General features: G+C 39.7%; 1 long non-coding RNA gene across 1 annotated transcript; it reads left to right on the top strand.

Moving 5' to 3' along the window:
• The first annotated feature begins 18,664 nt into the window (after nucleotides 1–18,664).
• On the top strand, nucleotides 18,665–20,098 carry LOC121860475. Its single transcript, XR_006087879.1, has 3 exons — nucleotides 18,665–18,679; nucleotides 19,130–19,291; nucleotides 20,002–20,098. It is a non-coding gene; the product is annotated as an uncharacterized LOC121860475 (long non-coding RNA).
• Nucleotides 20,099–20,400: the final 302 nt, after the last annotated feature.

The raw sequence follows: 20,400 nt of genomic DNA, 5'->3' as shown, positions 1-20,400 counted from the left end.
AGAAGTTACGTTGACTAGACTAGGTATACAGACCAGACAAGGTTAGGGTCAGGGGTCAGGTTAGGTTAGACTAGGTTAGAGACCAGGTTAGGTTAGGGTCAGACTAGGTTAGGTTAACTAGAAGGCAGGGATACAGTACTCGACATATTTTTTTCCCAGATCTCATCACAGCCGCCTTCTTCTTGGAAAACTGAGCTAAGTCAAAAGTTCTCGCTTCTCTGACCACACAATCAGAGTCCCTTGTTGTTTCTGGTATGCTGTGTCCGCTTGAATCCTGGACTCTAACAACAGGGAGCCGCTTGACTCTGCTCTAAGACTAAGAGGACATAATTTTTGAACTGCTCAACATATCTGTGGAGAGGAGGCGGTTAGTTGGGCGCATCGTTAGTGACTGTTTTAAGTGTTCTTGATCGGTAGACAGCAGTGACCGGGTTTCTAACCATTTACAAGGATGAGATTAGACTGCTTTACCTGAACTAAAGTACTGACCGATTTGTAGACAGATGGATAATTGATGACATTGGTGACTGTTTTAACTGTACAAAAACAGTCAAATATACTAAATCCTTATTAGGTAGAAGGGAAGGAGGGTGGATGAAGAACAAAGGAAAGGTAAGGTAGGATAGAATTAGAGGTTTACAGTATTAGAGAGGATTTTAAATCTCAGCTATATGACCGAAGACCGGGAGACATCTCTAGACGGTAAAATAAAAAGTGGTGTAAATTATGAAAACAATCGCAGAAATGCCCCGACTTAAACAGCGGTTCAGAATTTGATATTTCATTGGCTTAAATTTGTTAAAGTAGGATAATCACTTCCTTCTGTAGCTATCGAGGTTTTGTCGTGACACTCCAGTTAACACGCGGCCACACGGCTATTGACCAGCTATTTTCACTGAAGAATATATTTGAACATTATTGAATTTAGTGCTTATTATTTCACTGGTGAATATTAACTGGGCGAGCTGACTTAGTGCTATTATTTCTACCTGGCAAAAATTATTGTAATCCAATATTAATTTAAAAGTGCCCATTATTTTCGCAATATTAATCAGCGCCGACCAGCATATTCTACCACAGAATATTAACTGGCTATTAGCCAGTGCTATTATTTCACCTCGCCAAAATATTTAACTGGGCTATTGACTAGTGCTATTATTCACCGTTAAGAATATTTAACTGGGCTTGCTGACTAGTGCTATTATTTCACCGCAGAATATGAACTCAAAGGCCGACCAGCGCCATTATTTCACCGCAGAATATTAACTGGGCTATTGACTAGTGCTATTATTTCAACGGCAGAAGAACTGGGCTATTGACTAGTGCTATTATTTCACTACAGAATATTAACTGGGCTATTGACTAGGCAAGTAATATTCTCACCACAGAATATTTAATCTAAGGTCAGACCAGTGCTATTATTTCACCAAGAATATTAACTGGGCTATTGACGCTATTATTTCACCACAGAATATTAACTGGGCTATTGACTAGTGCGCGCATTATTTCACCACAGAATATTTTGTAACACATTCAGTGCTATTATTTCACTGCAGAATATTAACTGGCCATTGACTAGTGCTATTATTTCACTGCAGAATACGCAAAATTGTTTAAGCAGTTAATGAAGACGGCAAGGTTAGAGAAATCTGACCCATAAAATAATGTCCTGTATTTATGGTTTCACATTCAATTTCAGGAACCCAGCGCCAATTTATCATGATTACCTGCACAATTATGGGCCGATTAGTGTATAAAGATTGTACATTCCAGGTATAGACGAGATGCCTTTGTTGTTTAGATAAACACGAATCCATCTATGTTTACGAGCACCCAACAAAATAGACGCCTGTCAGTGCCGAGAGTCAACTTCCCAGCAGTCCGTGGGTTTTTTCAGCGACTTCCCTGGGGGATCATAGGTAGCATCATTATATATATGTCCTACCACCCTGTGTAGTTCAATATGTGCTAGATGCAGTATTATTTGGTTCTACTTATTTGAAAATATATATATTGAAAGATGCTATTCCAAAAAATGATTCTTCACTTTAACACTCCAACCTTTTTATGATAAATATTTAATGAGTTTTTAACATCTTGGGCGGTTTATAATCATCTCCATATTTTGGGATGGTCTGAGAGCTAACATTATTTTAGATAAGGATCTTTCTTACCTATCGCGTAACACATTAAATCTGAATTCAACAGACAAAAACAGCACAATACTTCCTATGAACTAACTGCTATTTTTACAGGAGGGCGTGGTGGCTAAGGGCCAGGCCAGAAATACGACAAATGATCATGCTGTACTTACGAGGACGCTTACATGACCTGTGCCCCCTGTCAGCTCCCCACTGGCGAGATCAGCGTGAGCTGCCAGGAGTTTAACCCGCGCCACCATTCTGTCAGCCATGTCAAGCCAGTACCCCACCCACGACTTCTCTCGACTACTGTTCAATATCCCATGATCCGAAAGACAAGGAAAAAATATTACAATTGACTCATTAACTTGTAAACATCAGGTGGGGGGGTGGGGGGTGGGCTGCTGGGGTGGGGGTGGGGTGGGCTGGGGTGTAGGATGCCGCCATTATGATCTCAGCTCAACGCAGCATTACAAAGCATTTTACTGGTCATTGCATAAAGAGTGCTATTTTGGAGTTTGTTTTCACATCACACACAAAACACAGAAAGTTGTGTAAAACATATATGTTTTATGTTCATGTGGTATATTTGCTCCAGTGTAAAAAATTAATCAGTTTATTGAGAGAGCAATGGCAAACAGAAGGCTGAAAATATACAGTTGAATAATTAAGGTAATTTGTTTGACAAAATGATAAAGTGATACAAATATGATATATAAACAACTAGGTGGGGAGAAGGTTGTACTACAGGGCATTCTCAAATATATATGTGAAGCTAACAGTGACTGGGAGGAATACACCGCTCATAAGCGATACTTTTACAATGGCTGGGACTGAGCTGTTCTTATAGAAAGATCAGTTCTTGCTCTATGGGCTGGATATGTTGTGGTGTTGCTGCAAATAAGTGTAAACCCATCAAAAGAGGTGCTTATGTGCACCATGGCTTTTCTGCATGTATGGTGTAATGAAGATGCTCGCCTTCAAGAAAAGGACCCAAGTCAATCTCAGCAGGTGAAACTATAGAAGCTTTTACGCCATTGCCCCAATCACCAAGCAACTGGGGAAATCGATGTTTATCGACTACGGATCGTGTTCCGGTGCATAGCCAGCAGTTGGTGAGTTGTCCGTCTCTCGGACTATTCTCACATCAGTCATGCAGCTCTTACACTTAGGTGTAGTTGTTAAAGCAGCACAGTCACAACCTAAAACACCAAATGCAGCCAGATAACCTCAGTGTTGTTGTGTTATGACAGCCTTTACACCCCAAAACACTGCCATGCAGTTTAACTTAGGGTGTCAGTTGTTGTGTTGAGACAGCTTACACCTAAACACTGGTCATGCAGCATCCTCAACTTCAGGTGTAGTTGTTGTGTTGGTGACAAAGCCACACCCAAACATCAAAGCTGCCAACTGTGGCTGCTGTTGGTGACAGCCTTCACACCCAAACACTGGGTCATGCAGCCCGCCAACTTAGGGTGCAATGTTGTGTTGCACAGCCACACCCAACACTGCATGCAGCTCACAAACTTAGGTGTAGTTAAACAAAAGACACCTAAACACAGTCAGCAGTTCATTAACTCAGGGTGTGTTACACGGCATAACAGCCACACTCAAACACTGGCCATGAAGCTTGTTAACTCAGGTGGTTACAGCCAAGACAGCCACCCAAAACACTGGGTCAAGCAGCTCATTAACTCAGGTGTGGTTAAAGTCAAGTGACAGCTTTACACCTTAAACACTGGGTCATGCAGCCTGTTAACTCAGGGTGTATATGCAGTTGGTGACAGCTTTCACACCTTAAACACTGCTCAAACAACCCAGTGGCTACAAACAGCATCCACACTTCAAACACTGGCTCATGCAGCTTGTTAACTCAGGTGGTTGTTGGTGTGACAGCCTACACCTTAAACACTGGTCATGCAGCTTGTTAACTCAGGGTGTGGTTGTAGTGTTGGTGACAGCTTCTACACCTTAAACACTGGGTCATGCAGTCATAACTCAGGGGTGGTTGTTAAAAGGGAGACAGCTTTACACTCAAACACTGCATGCAGCCTGTCAACTGGTGAAGTTAGTGCTAAGCAGCTTTACACCTAAACACTGGGCCGTGCAGCTCGATAACTCAGGTGTGTGGTTAATGTGCTGGTGACAGCTCTGCACCTTAAACACTGGGTCATGCAGCTTGTTAACTCAGGGGTGGTTGTTGTGTTGGTGACAGTTCCACACCCAAACACTGCGTCAAAGCCTGCTAACTCAGGGTGTGGTTGTTAGTTGGTGACAGCTTTACACCTTAAACACTGGGTCATGCAGCTCGTTAACTCAGGGTGTGGTTGTTGTGTTGGTGACAGCCACACCTTAAAACACTGGGTCATGCAGCCAACCAGTGTGGTTGTTGTGTTGGAGACAGCCACCAAACACTGGGTCATGCAGCTCGTTAACCCAGGTTGTTGCAAAGGTGACAGCCACACCTTAAACACTGGGTCATGCAGCCCGCTAACTCAGGGTGTGGTTGTTGTGCTGGCACAGCTTACACCTAAACACTGGTCATGCAGCTCGTTAACTCAGGTGTGGTTGTTGTGTTGAGACAGCCACACCAAAACACTGCACAGTGTTGTGGCTAGGACAATGCATTACACACTGTACTTTGTTACAAAATATGACCGAAGAACATCAATATATCTAGATGTTAACTGTATGTTATATTAAATGTTCCACACAATCAGAGACTACAAACCATGGACGTGATGAGTTACCATACAGGAATGTTACATTTACCACCTCAATTAATACTTTGTAATATTCCCTTTGCACTCAGGCAGTCATTTAACAAGGTTTTGCAAGAGGTCAGGTGCAAGTTAGCCCAGATATCCTTGATAGCTGCATCTAGCTTTTGGATTGATTAAATATCAGTGTCGCAACAGATGATGCTTTATCAAATGAGTTTGTAAGAAATCACTGGGCAGCTCAAGATAGTTGTACTGATTCATCATCTGGTTCTTAGGAGACAGATCACCAACACCAGAATAATGCATAAGTCAAACCATAAGTGTGAGACAGAAGAGTGGGAGATGTGCATCCGAGTGAGGAGGGCGTAACACCTCCCTCCACCACTGCCAGTCACAAAAACGAACTTGAACAAAATCCTCCACGCCCTTAAACCCCACACTTAATATTTCTGATGCCCGTCTCTTCGCTTCGTGAGTCACGGCGGTGCACGGAGGCTTCAACCACAATCATATTGTAAGGAATGCCAAACACAGCAGAGATCTGGCTGAGAAGACGGGGTTTTCTCTCACCATGCGGAAGGCGCGGATTGGTCTCAACTTGGCATGAAATGACCGTGGGTGTCCGTGGAGACAATAATTTGGACTACCAGACGGGTAAGGGTGCCGGCAACACGCCCTTCTAAGCTCACGTACTACAATTTCGCACAACACACAACCCCACACCAGTCTGAGCAGAAATATCTCTCAGTTCATGGTTTGCTTTGTACAATGCAATCACTGCTGCAATGTCGCCCCTTGTAGTAACCTTCTTATCCCCTGTCGGAAGGCACCGTAAATGAGGCCAAAATGGCCACGGGAGCACAAACCCGAAGTTAACTTTCCTCACTATTGCCAGAGGCGACCGAGAGTAAGTCTTGACGCAGGCTCAGCGCAAGTGTCACCACCTGCCAACCAACCGCTGCCGCATTCAACATCTCGCCCCGACAGCCTTCACAACATGTGAACTACTACGTAGAGCGTTGTTCGCCGCCCCATCGCGACTCCAACTTTCCGCAGACTGTATATGTTTACTTTTTTTCTTTTATCCTCTTCACCACTGATCGGCTTATTAGCCGCTGGACGATCGGTCACGCCTCTCTATACACTGTTGGCAAGTATCATGCAGCACCTGCTCCAGAATGTACCTGAACCTGCTCCAGTGTTGGTAAAGTCCTCTTGAAACAGCTCACACTCGTGCCCCACAACACTCTCTGCACATTGTTCCAACAGTTCACAACTCACCCGAAAAAGTTTGCCCTCACAGTTTCTAGACCTGTGGCTTCTTCAACCTAGCTGTGACCCTCAGGCTGAGCGCCTGCCAGCTCCAGGTAAGACACTCGACTGAGTAGTGCCCCTGAGATGCTTATACACCTCAGTTAGGGTCGCCTGCCCGCCTGTAGTATAAGCCAGGCAAGTTCAGGCGCCCAACTTCTCAGGGTAGTTGAGGTGCCGGGCGCAGGCACCAGTCTGGTGGCCCCTTGAACATTTTCAACCAACTGACAGTCCCTAGCATATCTAGGGGCCAAACGGGGTGACAGCACTCCAGATGGGGAAGCACCTCACTTGAAGATTGTTACGAGGAAGGACCATCTAGATATTTGAACGACCTTCTAATAAGACCTAATAACTTAGTTGCCTGATTTACACTTCTTCCTCGCAATGGCCGGAGAACTTCACTTCATTGTCAACATACACACCCAGGTCCTTCTCACATTCAGTCTCAACTAGTGCAGTTTCTCATCATCCCGCTGGGACATATGATACGCCTTTCATGGCACGCCCCAGGTGCATCCTCTACCCCTCGTGACACTGAATCTCAGTGTTATTATGTCATTCTACATTAGTATTAATATACCAAGCTGTTCAAACATGTGAATATCTCCACAGTTCTAGCAACACACATTATGTAAGATATCAGGTAATGCTGAGCACTAATACGAAAATCATAATATCAGGCTGCTACAGCGCACTACAATGTGTATTAGACAAAGGAGAGTTGGAGGAGCAGAGTTCCGAATAAGTTTCAAATTGTGTTACTGTGCAGCAGAAACTCCGACTCGCTTCAGAGTACGGATCACTTGTTGGAGCACGGTGGCAGAACCCATACACGCAGGGATACCAGAGCCATGGATGCCTCTAGGGTCGCTTTTGAAACATTTCGCTAGTAGTGTCAGTCTGTTTAGCACAGGAATTGTAACGGTAGTTTTTACCGAAAGTGTACCAAGACAGTGTAGGTAAACAATGTACCTAGACAGTGTAGGTATACAAACAATGTACCAAGACAGTGTAGGTAAACAAACAATGTACAGTGATCCTCGTTAACGAATTACCTTCCATAAAATTCTTCACTTTGGTTAACGAAGCAAAACCCTAGGTTAACTAATTCTACAAATTTTTCCTATGTTTTGCTCGCATTTGCTGCCCACCAGCTGTAGTATTAGTCCCACTAATACAGTAATCGGTTTAGGGCTTAAATTCCTTACCATTTTAGTAAATATCAAGAAGGTTGTGCTATTCAATAATTTAAAAGTTTTATATTAAATTTTTAGTCATTTTAACAATTATTGAACATAATTGAAGTAGAGGAAACTAGTTTTTGCTCTCCAAACAGCCACTCAACACACCAAGCTTACGCCAGTTGGTTTACCAGTTCAGAGGAAGGAACATCTTGTTTGAGACTCTTCAACATAACCGCTTTTTTCTTGTGTTTCCAGTCAAATTATTGGTCATTTTGAAATATATTTTACATATTGATAATATATATAGCGAGTGCAGTGTTGATTTAAAGAAAATAATCTTGAATTACAATAGTGAACTAAAATTTATGGGTGAATGGCGGCATGGTGACTCTCTTCCACCCCAATGCCTTCTTCTCCTTCCTCCACCCATTCTAATTCCCCATCATCATCAACCAGGAGCCTTCTTCCTGCACACCTCAATGTAAGTGTATTTTACTGCATTTATTTTTAGTCTGTATAATTTTCTGAGCTGAACCATAATTCAAAAACCCATTGAAACAATGGTTTCGTTAATTATTTTTCGGTTAACGAGCAATCTTTGGAACGAATTGTGCTCGTAATCCGAGGACCACTGTACCCAGACCAGTGGTTCTCACCTAAAATATGGTCCCCAAGGACCAACGGCAAGAATTTAGGTTGCCACAGCTGTTATAAATTGAACGCTTCCAAATAATGTTGGGAATCTGAATTAACAAAACTTGTATAACCTTATTTTGACTTGGCAGAAGAGAATTTTCACTTTTTTTGTCATTTTTTTCAATCATAACGACAATACAATTTTAATATTTACATACCTGGTGCTAATTTTTTTATTTTTACAGATTATTAAGATTACAGGTCCAGTCCCCTGTCTGTGTGACAGGCGCTGGACCGAGCTGCTGAACTGACTTGTTCAGTACGTGTCCGTATGTCATCCCTTTGCAAGTGGTGATAGGACCAAATGATCTCAGTCTGGCCTGGGATACCATCACGAAACAGTGGAGTGTATTGTCTCTGAACCATATATTGTGTTTGAGCGACTCAAGCATAATATACTCAGTAATTAAGGCATATTTTGTTTCATAATTCATGTGGTCGCCACGTGGGTGAAATATTTGTACACTTCCTTTATTAATTATTTCCTATTTATTGGTGCCATTGTTGTTCATACTCATTCTTACTTATATAATCCTACCATTTTGGTGCAAATTAGTATGACTCACTATTCTTGTCATCTTCCAAGTTGGGCAGTGCTTGTCAAAGGAGGCGTGTTCTTGTTACAGGCAGTACACTCAGCTTGCTAGCTTGAGTGTAAATGTTTACCTGTGTGCATGTTTGTATGACTGTATGTGTGCTTAGTGTGTGGTGCATGGGCGTGTTGTGAATGTGTGTAGTGCCATTCTAACTCTTGTTCTATTTATCTGTCCTTCTTATCATTCTTAGTCTTTATCACTTGTCTGTCTGTCTGTCTGTTCTGGGGAAAAGTAAAGGCTGCCAAGGATGATGAAAATTCTCAAGGGGGTGAAAAGGTTGAGAACCACTGACCGAGACAGTGTAGGTATACAAACAATGGAACCTAGACATGTAGGTATACAAACAATGCACCTAGACAGTGTAGGTATACAAACAATGTACCTAGACAGTGTAGGTATATGAATTTAATCCTAGACAGTGTAGGTATACAAACAATGAACCTAGACAGTGTAGGTATACAAACACTGTACTCTAGACAGTGTAGGTATACAAACAATACCTAGACAGTGGGGTATACAAACACTCGTACCTAGACAGTGTAGGTATACAAACAATGTAATGAGATATGTAGGTATAGCAAACAATGTAATTAGACAGTGTAGGTATACAAACAATGCACCTAGACAGTAGGTATACAAACAATGAACCTAGACAGTGTAGGTATACAAACAATGAACCTAGACAGTGTAGGTATACAAACAATGTACCAAGACAGTGTAGGTATGTCAACAATGTACCTAGACAGTATAGGTATACAAACAATGTACCTAGACAGTGTAGGTATACAAACAATGAACCCAGACAGGTATACAAACAATGAAACCTAGACAGTGTAGGTATACAAACAATGTACTCCAGACAGTGTAGGTATACAAACAATGTACCAGACAGTGTAGGTGGTTGGGCAACAATGTACTCAGACAGTGTAGGTATACAAACAATGACCTAGACAGTGTAGGTATACAAACAATGAACCTAGACAGTGTAGGCATACAAACACGAACCTAGACAGTGTAGGTATACAAACAATGAACCTAGACAGTGTAGGTATACAAACAATGTACCTAGACAGTATAGTATACAAACAATGTACCTAGACAGTGTAGGTATACAAACACGTACCTAGACACACAGTGTATACAAACAGACAGTGTAGGTATACAAACAATGTACCTAGGACAGTGTAGGTATACAAAATGCACGAGACAGTGAGATACAAAACACTGTACCTAGACAGTGTAGGTATACAAACAATGTACTGAGACAGTGAAAGGCAAACAATGTACCTAGACAGTGGTATACAAACAATGTACCGACAGTGTGTATACAAACAATGAACCTAGACAGGTATACAAACAATGAACCTAGACAGTGTAGGCATACAAACAATGTACCCAGACAGTAGGTATACAAACAATGCAAATTTGACAGTGTGGAAGAGCACAAACAATGAACCCAGACAGTGTAGGTATACAAACAATGAACCTAGATAGTGTAGGTATACAAACACTAAAATTTGTAGACAGTGTAGGTATACAAACAATGTACTAGATAGTGTAGGGTATACAAACACTGTACCCAGACAGCAGAGAGATACAAAACAATGTAAATGAGAGAGTGTAGGTATACAAACAATGTACTCTAGACAGTGTAGGTATACAAACACAAAATTTATTGTGTAGGTATAAAACAATGAACCTAGACAGTGTAGGTATACAAACAATGAAATCCCAGACAGTGTAGGTATACAAACAAAATTTAGACAGTGTAGGTATACAAACAATGTAATGTACAGTATAGGTATACAAACAATGTACCTAGACAGTGTAGGTATACAAACAACAACCTAGACAGGTATACAAACAATGAACCTAGACAGTGTAGGTATAAACAATGTACTAGACAGTGTAGGTATACAAACAATGTACTAGACAGTGTAGGTATACAAACAATGTACCTAGACAGTGGTATACAAACATGAACCTAGACAGTAGGTATACAAACAATGAACCCAGACAGTGTAGGTATACAAACAATGAACCCAGACAAGGTAGGATACAAACAATGAACCCAGACAGTGTAGGTATACAAACAATGTACCTAGACAGTATAGGTATACAAACAATGTACCTAGACAGTGTAGGTATACAAACAATGGCTCTAGACAGTGGTGGGTATACAAACAATGAACCTAGACAGTGTAGGTATACAAACAATAAACCTAGACAGTGTAGGTATACAAAATAATGCACCTAGACAGTGTAGGTATACCCAGACAGTATATACAAACAATGTAACAGACAGTGGTATACAAACAATGTAATGCAGACAGTGTAGGTATACAAACAATGTACCCAGACAGTGTAGGAAATCTCCCAGACAGTGTGAAAAGCAAACAATGAACCTAGACAGTGTAGGTATACAAACAATGTATTGCAGGCATACAAACAATGTACCCAGACAGTAGGTATAAAACAATGTACCTAGACAGTGGTGTATACAAACACGAACCTAGAGCAGTGTAGGTATACAAACAATGAACCTAGACAGTGTAGGGATACAAACAATGCACTTAGACAGTGTAGGTATACAAACTATGTACCAAGACAGTAGGTATAAATGTACCTAGACAGTGTAGGTATACAAACAATGTACCTAGACAGTGTAGGTATACAAACAATGTACCTAGACAGTAGGTATACAAACAATGTACCTAAATGTGTAGGCATACAAACAATGTACCTAGACAGTGTAGGTATACAATGTACCAGACAGTGTAGGTATACAACAATGTAATGATACAGTGTAGGTATACAAAACAATGTACTGATACAGTGTAGGTATACAACAATGGACCCAGACAGTGCAGGTATACACAAACAATGTACCTAGACAGTGTAGGTATACAAACAATGTACCTAGATGAAAGTAGGTATACAACAAATAAAATCATACAGTGTAGGTATACAAACAATGTACCTAGACAGTGTAGGTATACAAACAATGTACCTAGACATGTAGGTATACAAATGCCCAGACAGTGTAGGTATACAAACAATGTACCAGACAGTGTAGGTATACAAACAATGCAGACAGTGTAGGTATACAACCATGTACCAAGACAGTGTAGGTATACAATGTACCTAGACAGTAGGTATACAAACAATGTACCTAGACAGTGTAGGTATAATGTACCTAGACAGTGTAGGTATACAAACACATACTCCAGACAGTGTAGGTATACAAACAATGTAACAGACAGTGTAGGTATACAATGTACCTAGACAGTGTAGGTATACAAACAATGTACCTAGACAGTGTAGGTATACAAACAATGTACCTAGACAGTGTAGGTAAACAAACAATGTACCTAGACAGTGAGGTAAACAAACAATGCAATTTAGACAAGTAGGTATACAATGTACCTAGACAGTGTAGAAACAATGCACCTAGACAGTGTAGGTAAACAAACAATGTACCTAGACAGTGTAGGAAACAAACAAATGCAGACAAGGAGACAGCAATGCACTTGGTGACAGTGTAGGTAAACAATGTACCTAGAAGCAGTGAGTATACAAACAATGCACATGTGTAGGTAAACAACAGACAGTGTAGGTATACAAACAATGACCAGACATAGGTAAACAAACAATGTACTTGTAGGTGTACTAGACAGTGTAAACAAATGCAGACAGGTATACAATGTACCTAGAAGGAAAATACCTAGACATGTAGGTATACAAACAATGTAACAGACAGTGTAGGTATATAAACAATGTACCTAGACAGTAGGACAAACAATGTACCTAGACAGTGTTATATACAAACACTGTACTGAGACAGTGTATACAAAAATGTACCCCAGACAGTATACAAACAATGTACTGAGACTGTATATAAACAATGCAATGGTGTAGGTATACAAACAATGTACCTAGAGAATGTACTATATTGCCAATGTAAATTTGTGAAAGTGTACTAGAGCAGTGTAGGTATACAAACACTGCACCAGGACAGTAGGTATACAAACAATGTATAGTAGGTACAATGCAATTAGATAGGAAGCAAACACTGTACTAATGTACCCAGACAGAAAACAATGTAATGAGACAGGGAGGTATACACTCAGACAGTGTAGGTACAATGTACCTAGACAGTGTAGGTAAACAAACAACAGATGTAGTATATAAAGTATTGCATAAATAAATGGTAATTTAGACAGTGGGGAAGGAACACCAGCCTAGACAGTGTATGTATGCAAACACTGCAATTTAGACAGTGTAGGTAAAACAAATGTACCAGACAGTGTAGGTATACAAAACAATGTACCTAGACAGTGTAGGTATACAAACAATGTACCTAGACAGTGTATACAAACACAAAATTTGTGACAGTGAGAGACAAAACACTAAATTAGACAGTGGTATACAATGTACCGAGTATTGGTGTAGGTAAACAAACAATGTACCGACAGTGTAGGTATACACAGTGTAAACAAACAATGTACCCAGTTGTAGGTATACAATGTACCTAGACAGTACAAAACAATGTACTTGGGACAGTGTAGGTATACAATGTACCTAGACAGTGTAGGTATACAAAACAATGTACCAGACAAAGGGAGTATGCAACACTGCACTCCAGACAGTGTAGGCATACACTGACAGGAAAAACAACAGACAGGTATACAATACCAGACAGTGTAGGCATACAAACAATGTATCAGACAGTGAGGTATACAACATGTACCTAGACAGTGAGTATACAAACAAATGTACTAGACAGTGTGTAGGTATACAAACACGTAAATGTAGACAGTGTAGGAATGTAATGGTAGTACAAACAAAGTAGGTATACAAATAATGTACCTAGACAGTGGTAAATAAACAATGTAATGACAGTGTAGGTATACAATACCCAGACAGTGAGAACAAATGGTATACAAACAATGTACCTAGACAGTGGTATAAAACACAAGGTGAAAACAAACAATGCACCCAGACAGTGTAGGTAAAACAACATGTACCAGACAGTGTAGGTATACAAACACACTCAGACAGTGTATACAAACATGCAATTAGACAGTGAAAGGCAACAATGTAACGTATAGGTATACAAACAATGCAATTTGTGACAGTGTAGGTAAACAAACAATGTACCCAGACAGTAGGTATACAAACAATGTACCCAGACAGTGTAGGAAACAAACAACACAGTGTAGGTATATGCAATGTACCCAGACAGTGTAGGTATACAAACATGTAAAACACAGTGTAGGTATACAAACAAATGACAGTGTAAACAAACATGTACCAGACAGTGTAGGTATAAAGTACCTAGACAAGTGTAGGTATACAAACAATGTACCTAGACAGTGGGGAAATAAACACTGCAACAGACAGGTATACAAACAATGTACCCAGATGGTATACAACAATGACTGCACAGAAAAAAACAATGCACCCAGACAGTGAAAGCACCCAGACAGTAAACAAAAACAATGTACAGGACACAAACAATGTACCTAGAGTAGGTATACAAACAATGTACTAGACAGTGTAGGTAACAAACAATGAAGACAGTGTAGGTATACAAACAATGTACCTAGACAGTGTAGGTATACATGTACCTAGACAGTGTAGGTATACAAACAATGTACCTAGACAGTGTAGGTATACAAACAATGTACCTAGACAGTGTAGGTATACAAACAATGTACCTAGACAGTGTAGGTATACAAACAATGTACCTACAGTGTAGGTATACAAACAATGTACCTAGACAGTGTAGGTATACAAACAATGTACCTAACCTAACCCAGACAATAGACTTAACTCCAACTCCAGACTTAACCTAAACCAAGACTTAACCTAAACCAAGACTTAACCTAACCTAAACCAAGACTTAACCTAACCTAGACTTAACCTAACCTAACCTAACCTAATGACACCTGACACAAAAAATTAAAAATAATAACTTCAAATAACCTAAAACATTAACCTGTTTCAATAATAGTATATTCCTTAAGTTAAACTCTCTATTAAGATACGGTTAAATTAAGTAGTTGAGCCTTAATTAAATAGTTAATATTAGTTAATTAGTTATTTAACATGACTTAGAGAGTTTATAGAGGCTAAGATATGTTAAATAGGAAATAATTAATAATCTCTATCTATTAAGGTAACCTAAATTTAACTTATATTCTATGTTAAATTCTGTTAATATTTAGTTAATTAGTTATTTAACATAACTTAGAGAGTTTATAGAGGCTAAGATATGTTAAATAGGAAATAATTAATAATCTCTATAATGGTAACCTAAATTTAACTTATATTCTATGTTAAATTCTGGTTAATTATCATCAATATCGTCTATTTAACTTAATTTATCAAATATTAAATAAGAAATAGGAATTATATATTAAATACAGATTAAATATAAAATCACTTTGTTCAATCTCTTGTTAACATTATATAGTTAATATTACAATAAGGTTAATGTTAACTAATTAATAACACTCAAATAAACTTACCAAGTGTGAAAATGTTGAGGAATAACCGATAATAACGACGTTTAGGAGAAATAACTAGAAAATAACGAAATGGTCATAGTCTCCAAGCCACTAACTTTTGTCCCACGTAAATCCAAAACCCACTTATTTTGTCTCTTTTCTCAAGTTCTACGTCTCTTATTTGTGGTGATTAGTTGCATTCTTGGTTGTAGTTTGATTTGAGGGGGTTCAATAGTTGGTAATGGTTGTCATAGTGGGATAAATGGAGGTATTTTACGAGTATTTTACAGAGACACAAGGTAAGCGTCCATGTTGATTTTCACCATAACACCGCACGGGGGCTACATCACGGTCTCCATATTGTTATTACTCTTATTAAACCTTTAATCTTTATTTTAATATTATAATTAATATTAGTTAATTATTATAAATGGTATATAATTATATTTAAATGTATAAATCTACGTTTAGGTATTTTTTTATATAGTATAGGGTCCCTTATTACTGTTTCTACACTGTTATTACGCTTATTATGCTATTAATCTCTAAGTTAATATTATATTTATTTTAATTATTTAATATAAGCGTAAAATATTAATTAATAATGGTATATATATTCATTTTTGTTGTTCCTATTTGGTTTATATACCACAGGCTCCCTCACACACAGCCATACTCAAATATTACCTTCATTTCTCCCTTTATTCTTATGTTAATACAATTTATAGTAGTATTTAATTTATTTTAATATAATTTAATAATATTTAACGGTATACAGACGTGTTTAGGTGTTTCTTTTGTAATAATATATTTCACACCACAGGCTCCCTTCTCCCGCCATATTTAAATATATAAGTTGATATAACCTTCTATATTTACCTTAATTTAACGTTTAATAATATTTGATTAATATACAAATTATTGAATAGCTCATTAGCAGCTTGGACGGTCGGTTGATTCTCTGTTACACACTGTTGGTAAGTACTGGGCATGTACTGGTTCTCTGTTACACACTGTTGGCAAGTACTGGGCATGTACTGGTTCTCTGTTACACACTGTTGGTAAGTACTGGGCATGTACTGGCTCTCTGTTACACACTGTTGTAAGTACTGGGCATACTGGTCTCTGTTACACAGTTGCAAGTACTGGCATGTACTGGCTCTCTGTTACACACTGTTGGTAAGTACTGGCATGTACTGGTTCTCTGTTACACACTGTTGGTAAGTACTGGGCATGTACTGGTTCTCTGTTACACACTGTTGGCAAGTACTGGGCATGTACTGGTTCTCTGTTACACACTGTTGGTAAGTACTGGGCATGTACTGGCTCTCTGTTACACACTGTTGGTAAGTACTGGGCATGTACTGGCTCTCTGTTACACACTGTTGGCAAGTACTGGGCATGTACTGCTTCTCTGTTACACACTGTTGGTAAGTACTGGGCATGTACTGGCTCTCTGTTACACACTGTTGGTAAGTACATGTACTGCTTCTCTGTTACACACTGTTGGCAAGTACTGGGCATGTACTGGCTCTCTGTTACACACTGTTGGTAAGTACTGGGCATGTACTGGCTCTCTGTTACACACTGTTGGTAAGTACTGGGCATGTACTGGCTCTCTGTTACACACTGTTGGCAAGTACTGGGCATGTACTGGTTCTCTGTTACACACTGTTGGCAAGTACTGGGCATGTACTGGCTCTCTGTTACACACTGTTGGTAAGTACTGGCAGTACTGGCTCTCTGTTACACTGTACTGGCTCTGTTACACACTGTTGGTACTGCTCTCTGTTACACACTTGGCAAGTACTGGCATGTACTGGCTCTCTCTGTTACACACTGCTGGTGTAAGTACTGGGCATGTACTGGTTCTCTGTTACACACTGTTGGTAAGTACTGGGCATGTACTGGTTCTCTGTTACACACTGTTGGCAAGTACTGGGCATGTACTGGCTCTCTGTTACACACTGTTGGCAAGTACTGGGCATGTACTGGCTCTCTGTTACACACTGTTGGCAAGTACTGGGCATGTACTGGTTCTCTGTTACACACTGTTGGCAAGTACTGGGCATGTACTGGCTCTCTGTTACACACTGTTGGTAAGTACTGGGCATGTACTGGCTCTCTGTTACACACTGTTGGCAAGTACTGGGCATGTACTGGCTCTCTGTTACACACTGTTGGTAAGTACTGGGCATGTACTGGCTCTCTGTTACACACTGTTGGTAAGTACTGGGCATGTACTGGCTCTCTGTTACACACTGTTGGCAAGTACTGGGCATGTACTGGCTCTGTTACACACTGTTGGCAAGTACTGGGCATGTACTGGTTCTCTGTTACACACTGTTGGTAAGTACTGGGCATGTACTGGCTCTCTGTTACACACTGTTGGCAAGTACTGGGCATGTACTGGTTCTCTGTTACACACTGTTGGTAAGTACTGGGCATGTACTGGTTCTCTGTTACACACTGTTGGTAAGTACTGGGCATGTACTGGCTCTGTTACACACTGTTGGCAAGTACTGGTCATGTACTGGCTCCACATGTACCTGAACCTGCTCCAGTGTTGGTCAAGTCTGGTCTTGAAACAGCTCACACTCAGTGCCGTCACAACACTCTCTGGTAGATTGTTCCAACAGTTCACAACTCTCACTCCTAAAAAGTTACCCCTCACAGTTTTCTAGACCTGTGGTTTCGTCAATCTTGAGCTGTGACCCCTTGTGGTGTGAGCGTCTGTCAGCTCCAGGTAAGGACACTCGCCTGAGTAGTGCCCCCTGAGATGCTTATACACCTCAACTAGGTCCCCCCTTGCCCGTCTGTAGTATAAGCTAGGCAAGTTCAGGCGCTGCAATCTCTCAGGGTAGTTGAGGTGCCGGCCCCAGTCTGGTGGCCCTCCTTTGAACATTTTCAACCAACTGACAGTCCCTAGCACATCTCGGGGTCCAGACGGGGTGACAGTACTCCAGATGGGGAAGCACTTCACTCTTGAAGATCGTTACGAGGGAAGGACCATCTAGATATCTGAACGAGCTCATAAGACCTAATAATTTAGTTGCTTGATTCGCCTTTTTCTTACAACGGCCCGAGAACTTCAATTCATTGTTGACATATACACGTTACTTTACTTCACTTTACTTCACTTTACTTCACTTTACTTCACTTCACTTCACTTCACTTCACTTCACTTTACTTTAAATAATAATACTCCCTTGGTTAAAAATAATAGAAAACGGACCAAAAAATTTAACTTTAATGGGTTACTAAACCATTTGATCGTATTTGTAGACTTTTATTTGTGAATGACTCAAAGGTTGTTTTCTCATACAAAGTGGAAACTGTATACTATAAAACTAACTTAATAGCATAATTATAAGGTTATTGAGATTTTAGGAACATTATGAAGTTAATTAAGCGGAAAAACAAAAGAAACTTAGATATACTTTTAATATTACAAAGCAACATGGCTACATTAATCTATTTTTAACCTCAGTCCTGTTGCCAATTTCGTGTCTGGTGAGTCCCTCTTGTCTTCTCTTGTAAATATTACCAATTAATATAACTATCAAGCTTAAATTCTAAGTTTGCGTGTATTTATGGCGGAGTACAAGACTTTAAGAAGATATTGACTTGTACTCTATGCTGTGACAGTGTCGTAAGTCCTTGTCAAGTCACAAGTTCAGGTTTATTCACAATGGCCAAAAATATACAATGATTAAGTAATATAAAATTTATATCTATATTTCAACACATTAAATGGAAGCATACATACATACATCTCTTCAATATAAATTAATTAGAAGTGTATTTCCTCATCTCTATTGAACGGATTAAATGGAGATGAAAGTCAGTTATATCGACAGTTAGTTAGTTAGCTAGTTAGTTAGTTAGCTAGTTAGTTAGTTAGTTAGTTAGTTAGTTAGTTAGTTAGTTAGTTATATATTACTCAGTAAACTACACTTTCAGGTGACGCTCGTCGATAGGTTTTGTTTCCAAGATGGCGTCGCGCTCCATGGATGATGACATCAGAAATGAATGTTGTCTTCGTCTGGCGTCCCTGGGTGGTCGCCAGCACTGCCCTAAAGACCAGTTATACCTCGGAAAGCTTCTTGTTACCGACCCTGGCATGTGAGTTACCCCTACCGAGTCAATCATAGAAAACGGATGATCCACGAACCCCGAGATTCAGACCAGGGACGGGGTTCAGGGGTTCGGGGGTTCAGGGGTTCGGGGGTTCGGGGATTCGGACCCTCCCTTTGATCAGAAAATTCCAATACTTTTTCTTTAATGCAGTATTGTATTCAGGTGTTTGACCTCAAAATGCCCATAATATTGGTCAGAATTAAAAAAAAAAAAGAAGCTAACTGGGTCTTGAAGGGAAGTTGTTTAATAATACGTCCGTAAATCTCGGGGTTCGTGGTTCACATAATTATAATACTAATAAAAGTACAGTATATTATGTACAGTACCTAGACACTGTAGGTATTATGGCCACTGATAGAGAACTGTAATACCATTGGTCGAGAGAACAGATATATATGTTCTGATTGGCTGAGTTCAGGTTATTACACTGGTGCCACATCTTCACTTAACTAATAAAATTTTTGCATATATTTAATTATTAATTATTAAATCCTCATATATTTATACTCAGTTATATAGGTTAAATATAATTATGTTAATTTACTTATTTATTGAGTATTAATGTTTGTAACGGAATAAAATAGAATGGATACATTTGGCACCATTGAGAGAGAGAAAGAGATAACGGGAGTGAGAGAGAGAGAGAGAGAGAGAGAGAGAGAGAGAGAGAGATAATCACATTCTCTTTCTTACAGTGAGGTGGGAGACGGACGCAGAATAGAGCTAACTTCCTTGCTCACATTGGCTAGGGTTGATGGGGTGACTGCCCGTTCCTGGCTAGTTTTGGGAGAGTCAGGGGAAATCTGGTCCGCGCTATCTTCGTTGCAGGCGGAAACCACGGAAGGTCGGTGAATATAGTGGATAGGTAAATAGATATATATAGATACGTAGATATAATAGTGTGTTAGTTGAATAAGATTATATACTCGTAGATGGATATACTGTATTATGTGTGTGTGTATATGACGTATATATAGAAATACATACACATATTCATACCACAAAGGAGAGAGAGAGAGAGACAGATTAAATATATATCTCTCTCTCTCAGGCTGTGTTGCTCTTGGACGCATACGAGATCAGTGAAGAAAATT

This window comes from Homarus americanus, unplaced genomic scaffold (assembly GCF_018991925.1).
Source record: "Homarus americanus isolate GMGI-L3 unplaced genomic scaffold, GMGI_Hamer_2.0 scaffold30683, whole genome shotgun sequence".
Taxonomy (NCBI): domain Eukaryota; kingdom Metazoa; phylum Arthropoda; class Malacostraca; order Decapoda; family Nephropidae; genus Homarus; species Homarus americanus.
The sequence above is the reverse complement of the archived record's forward strand: the minus strand, read 5'-3'. Positions and strand labels throughout refer to the sequence as shown.